Source organism: Dipodomys spectabilis, unplaced genomic scaffold, assembly GCF_019054845.1.
Source record: "Dipodomys spectabilis isolate Male_0828 unplaced genomic scaffold, ASM1905484v1 ptg000285l, whole genome shotgun sequence".
NCBI lineage: Eukaryota > Metazoa > Chordata > Mammalia > Rodentia > Heteromyidae > Dipodomys > Dipodomys spectabilis.
Window position 1 is genome coordinate 2,160,855 of NW_024870962.1, and position 6,755 is coordinate 2,167,609.

The 6,755-nt window shown below is 35.4% G+C and overlaps 1 non-coding gene across 1 annotated transcript; it reads left to right on the top strand.

Annotated features, from left to right (window-relative positions):
* Nucleotides 1-2,866: 2,866 nt before the first annotated feature.
* Nucleotides 2,867-2,973, top strand: LOC122126572. The gene has a single exon (XR_006150978.1). It is a non-coding gene; the product is annotated as a U6 spliceosomal RNA (small nuclear RNA).
* The last annotated feature ends 3,782 nt before the right edge of the window (nucleotides 2,974-6,755 follow it).

The window sequence follows — 6,755 nt, forward strand, 5'->3', positions numbered from 1 at the left end:
TTTCTACTACATTTAAGTTTTGGAAAAAAGAAAATTAAAATTTAATATTATAGAGGAATATGATAGAAATAAAAGACAGATTTTATGTTTGTCACATCTCTGATGAGTACCCATATTCAAGACTTACTATGTTAGACAGATAGGGAAAACATAAAATAACATATGATAAGGCAACTATTTGGGACTTTTTAAAATGTATCTTATTAAATAATGAAATTTACTTTATTAGGTAACATTTGGGTTTGAAATATGGGAGGCTGAGATATTTAACAAATTTTGAAAGACACCTAATGAATAACACAAACAGTGGGTGGTACTATTTCTACAGTTTAATGAATGGTTGAACCTGATTGGCATTAGTGCTGGGTAAGTAAATCAACTCTATTGTAACTCTATTGTAACTCTATTGCCACTAAGTATCATGTATTTGTCAAATGTTATTTTGGTGAATGTGATTTTTTTTGGTAGGTCGTGGGGCTTGAACTCTGGGCTTGGGCACTGTCCCTGTGCTGTTCAGCTCAAGGGGAGCACTCTACCACTTGAGCCACAGTGCCACTTCTGATATTTGAGTGGTTTATTGGAGATAAGAGTCTAACCGACTTTCCTGCCCGGGCTGGCTTTGAACCGTGATCCTCAGATCTCAGCCTCCTGAGTATTTAGGATTACATGCATGAGCCACTAGCACCTGGTTTGCGAATTTGATGTTTCAAAGTTTATTTGAAAAAGAATACACTTTCAGGAGATTAAATATTTTGAGAATGACAACATTTTTATACCACAGAATCAAGTTTTACTGAAGTACCTGTGTAATATTTTTATTGTGAAAATACTGTACACAGGGGTTACAATTACATGGGCAAGATAATGAGTGCATTTCTTATCAAGCATTGTAGCCTCCTCCTTTGTTTCCCCTTCCCATCCCTTCGCATCCTCCCCCCTCCTCCCCCGACCCGATCCTCCCCACCACCACCCCCCGGACCAAAGTTGTAAAGTTTGTTTTTGACATGGCAACTTGTACATCTCACAGTGTTATTAAGCAATAAGGATCTTCTCAATTAATGGTTTTTTTGTGAATTACATTTGACTTCTAAGTCAAGTTTTCCTGGCCTTTATAGACCAATTATGGATCTATCCTTCCAGGAGCTATTTTTCTGGCCCACTTATGCTGGACTGAAATTGTTCATTAATCATTAGGGGAGGGGTATTAAAAATAATCTTGTGACACTTTGTGATCTTGTTCACTCATATGCGCTGGTCATCTGTAAATTGAAAGTTTGAATTGCAGTACTTTCTCTTAGATTTTGTGATCTCATCCTTCATTTTAAGTTGACTTGCATTTCACTATTGCTTACTGCTAATTCCTGCTTCTCAAGGAATTGAGGCCCTGAAATATTATAGGAAATGAGAAATTGACATGGATCTTCAATTACTTTCTATTGGCAGGTTGCCTGGCCCTAGTAGAGAAGTCTTGACCCTGTTATCTGATGATGTGGGTAACTGGGACATGGGATCCTAGAACCCATACATTTTGCAGAAGAAAAGTATCTTGCATACATGATATCAGAAAAATTTGCGTATAATCAATAGGTATGCTTCAGAAATATGGAGAAAAACAGTTTGGAACCAGTGAGTTAAAACAATAAACAGAGCAGCAGAGTAAAATCCTTTATAGTTTAGAGGAAAACAACATTTTTTTTACCATGTGAATTCAGAAGAACAAGAACACTTAGAAGGTATCACAAGTTTATAGTGAAGACATTACATTGATACTTTTTATATTCTAGTATGTATTCTAAACCTAATTATTTATATTCCAATTCTCTTTATTGGAATAAATAATTATCAATTTATTTGTCAAATTATCAATTTATTTTACTAAGGTTCACTGTGTGAAATATGAAATCAGCACATATAAATATAAAATATCTATATATAATATAATAAAAAGGGCACATGTTTTGCATTGTTCTGTTGTGGTTAGGGTATCAAAGACAACTCTGTTTTAAAGTATTATTGCATTATCTGTACCTCAGTGTTAGGTAGAGTTAGACCTAAAGCTTTAGCATTTGTAGAGGCAAGAGGAAACACTGCGATTAAAACATTACCAATTTAAGGCCAAATAATGAGGAGAAACATGGACTTCTCCTGGAGCTATGGAAATATTTGGTGATAGAAAGTCAGTAGTGTAAGTTCCTGCCTGGTTGGAAGGTAGACAGGCCAGACATCAGGAAATCATGCATATGAAGAATTTTTTCACCTTGGCGTTAACCTACTTTTGAAATGGTAGGTATAATAAACACTTAAATTTTGATAAAATACCTTCTAGTCTGAACAGTTCTGTCCGAACTGTTCATCTCTCTATGATCCCTTGTAACTAAGATTAGTTTTGTTCCAATAAGACAATCTATGCTGTCAGGGTAGGATATTCTGGTTCGTCTGTTCCTACATGGAAGAAGGATAAAGGGTCAGGTAGACATTTGTGCCAGTAAGACCTCATTTGGGAAAATTTAAGCTGGAGAAGTATAGAAGTAGCTCTTAAGCATGGCTTACTTTGAAACTATTAGCTCCACAAAGCTAACTCAGTTACATAAATAAGTACTTGAAAAAGCCATCACCTTAGGACCTACCTATAAGTGCTTCAAAGTATGATCAAATCTAAAATGAAAAAGCCTTAAAATTGTCATTGACAAAAAAACAAATGTGAGCAATTGACTGAACAATCTAATTTTTTTCCACTATACACATTATTTTAGGGAAATAAGATCAATAGTATTGTTAGGAACAATAAGGTTTCCTTGCTACAAATAGGCACCCAAGGATATAAGCCTGTATAAAGATTGCATCATTAATTACTTAAATTTAGAGGATACTACCTGCTTCAGCAGTACGTATACCCAAATTACAACAATACAGAGATTAACATGACACTTGCACAAGGATAATATGGAAATATGTGAAGTATTCCATATTTTCCATTCTTCAGTTGCAGAAATGAAAAACAGTTATTAAGAAGTTGATTGCAAAATTACAAGTGTAACAATATATGCAAGTGTTAGAATTAAACATCAGTTTGACATCAGCGTATTAAATCTTCACCTTAGAAAGGCCTTTACATAGAATAACCTTTACAAAACTTTTGAAATTAGTTAACATTGTCATTTTATCCCAAAGAAACATACTACTATAAGAACCTAGAAAAAGGGACTGGGAAGGTGGCTCAGTGGTAGAGAGCTTGCCTTGCATGCTTGAGGCCCTGTGTTCGATTCCTCTGCACAACATAAGCAAAAAAAAGCCAGAAGTGGCGCTGTGGCTCAAGTGGTAGAGTGCTAGCCTTGAGCTGAAGAGATGAGGGACAGCATCCAGGCCCAGAGTTCAGGCCCACGACTGGACCAAAAAACAAAAACAAGAACAAGAACCTAGAAAAAAGTAATCTTAAATTTTCTATATGGAATGCAATCTGAAAGGACACATTTATTGATAAATATATATATTATAAAACAATGTTGAATTCAAAGTATATCTAGGAAAGAATGAAATAGATTATGGATATTATGCAAACACAGAATATAGAATATTTTAAAATATACTTTTTTCAGAAAAGAACCAGAAATATCTTTAGTTTCTGTACCACTCATTTCAACAGATAAGATCAAATTATTTCTGATTAAAAAATCTTAAACTGTGCAGAAATCATTACAGATGTACACAAACAACTCAAATACATTTTGACATTAAAGCCAGGCAATTCACTTGGAAAAATTCCACGGAATTTTTACATTAAGATATTGCTGTTATTTGGATTGTGAAAATATTTTGTATGGACACAAAGAATGGACTGGCATTTTGATGTTTAAGAAACGTAACTGATATCTTAAACTATGCTAAATAATGCTGCAATGAACATAGTTGTTCTGGTAGCTTTAGTATGGTCTTGTTTGATGCCCCTAAGTAGATGAATGGATTAAGAAAATAGAATCCTATGGAATGGAATTTTATGCCTCCCTCAGAAAGAATGACATTGCCCCGTTTGTTAGGAAATGGAAAGACTTGGAAAACAATATATTAAGTGAAATAAGCCAGGCCCAAAGAAACATATATCCTATGGTTTCCCTTATTTGCAATAACTAGTATATGTCTGAGACAAGCAGAAATGATCAGATAAGTTGATGTTAGGTGAAATGAACCCCAAGATAAGGATTCAAATGTTTTTTTTCTTTCTTGCAATTGTTTCTAACATATTTATAAGATGATTTCTTTGTTGCTTTGTATGTCCCTCTACCACCGTATAACCCCTGCTTTAATTGTATTTGATGTTGGTATGATTTGTGGAGGGGAAGGAAAAAAACAAATTGTTTAAATAGGGATACAGGTTGACCCATTGCAACAATGAGATATACAAGATGTCATGTAGAAAAACGAACTTTACAACTTTGGCCAGGGGGAGGGTTAGTGAGGGGGGAGGGGAGTAGGGGGGAGATGAGAAGTTATGGGAAGGGGAAGTAAAGGAGGAGCCAACAATGTTTGATAAGAAATATACTCATTACCTTGACCATGTAATTTTAACCCCTCTGTATGGTGTTTTCACAGTAAAATAATAAAATTCAACAAAAAAAAAGATAAAAGAAAAGAAACTTAACCGAAACATTACAATTTAATAGAACAATTTGTACAGCCTTCCACAACTTCAAAGAGGTAGTGATGCATACTTATCCTTTTGGTAATATCAAAGGCAGTTTCTTCCAAGTTGTTCTTCAGACCTGTTTTGATATAATGTTTCAACAGAAGGAGATCCAGTGTATCTTTGCTATCTATATTCCCAGGAGCAAGATGCAAGGGAGTCAAGAGGCGTTTAGTTTGGGCATTGATATCTGCATCATGATGAAGTAAGAAAGACACCACACTGGTATTATTACACGAGTAAGCACTGCACACGGGTGTCCAGCCATTAACAATTTTTGCATGAATATCTGCTGCTTGAGCCACCAACTCATGGACAATGTATAAGTGTCCACTGTAGGCTTCCCGATGAAGAGGGGTATATTCATTGTCATCCCTAGTATTCACATGAGTGGCCTTTATGGAAGGTAGTCAGAACACTCTACTAAGCCGATTATTTTCAGCAGCTCAAAGAAGAAATTTGCTTGGATCCTACTCCATTTTTTTTCTTGCAATTGATACGATTTCTCACTTTTTCATTTTGTTACTCATCTTCATCAGAATTGCCTAACTAGAGACTTTCAGTGCCAGTGGGAATAAGGTGTCCATGTATTTCCCCAATAGTTCATATTTTTTGAACTTGTGGGAAAAATACAGTGAATTTTCTGCATCTTTTTTTTCATGATGATTTATTTTCTCTTTTTACATTTTTATTATTCTAAGTCATTCTAACTGGAAAGTTGGGAATTGATGGAGAGCCGAGGAAAGATGTTCCTCCGTATTCAAATGTACAGACTGAAAATGAGGATCACTGTTGTCTTCATGTGCAGCTTCTTCCAGGAATGAGAAAATAGAAGGTGGCTCAGGGGTAGAGTGTTTGCTTTGCATGTACGAGCAATGGCAGGTCATGTCCACTTTGCAGCCTTGTCATTCAGACCCACGGTGCAAAGAAAAAGACGTAATACCCCAGCCCTCTGAAGCTTGCCACTTTTTGTGGTATCCTACTTTATTTCTTCCTGCAAACCCTCAGGGCCTAGGATCCCAGGATCGGCTATGGGTCCAGAGACTGCACCACAGCCTAGGGTGATGGAAGCTGAGTCAGAGTTGCCACAACCTGAGTTCAAGCCCCGTGGTTGGCAAAATAAAGAATAAATAAAACAATTAATTAACTATTTAACTAAATTAAAAAGAAATAAACCTCTCTAGTTTGGAATTTCTGCCAGTTTCCTTCCTTAGCCTGGGATTTGAACTCAGTTTCTTGGTAAATCTGTAGCAATGTGAGGGTAGGTGCAGAGTTGCCACTACTTGAGTTCAAACCCCGTGCCAGCCAAAAATAAAAAAAAAGTCACTGAGCTCTGCAAGGGGAGTAGTTGTGGAGATGGGAGGGAAGGGATGGTAGGGGGAAAACAAACAAAGAGGAGGCAACAATGCTCAATAGGAAATGAACTCATGACCTTGCTCATGTAACTGTGATCCCTCTGTACAACATTTTTGCAATAAAAATGTACAAAAAAAGAAACAATGTAATGCTCAGAGAAGCACTTTGGAGGTAAGGTAAGGGTTTCTGAAAAGCTGTACAAAATTCTACAGTGCTTTTTTAAAAAATGCTCTTTATGGAACTTAATGAACATAACTGCTTTCATTTAAAAAATTAAGCCACTGTCTTGGAACTGGGGCCAGTATTTCTGTAATTGCTGTGATTTGATCTCACCCTCCAGGTAACTCTTTTGCACCATGGGTGAAGGGGAAGCTTACTGTCTTTGAGGAAAAAAATTCAGGCTAGAGTTCTGAGGGCCCAAATGAATGCCCTGCAATGGAAAAAAATATTTCTATACATGTGTAATATATGATATATACTTACATATGTATGTTTATTACATATTATTTTTATTATTGATTTTGTATTTTATTTTTCTTTGATTCATTTATTTATTGTTTATTGTATTTAGTATTACTGTACACATAATATTTAGTACATGTTTTACATCTATTATAAAATGATTCACAATAATTTAAGACATTGACTCATTTTCATTTATACTTTATTAAGTTTTGAAACATGATACATAATTAAATGGAAGCATTTGTTACAGTCTTCA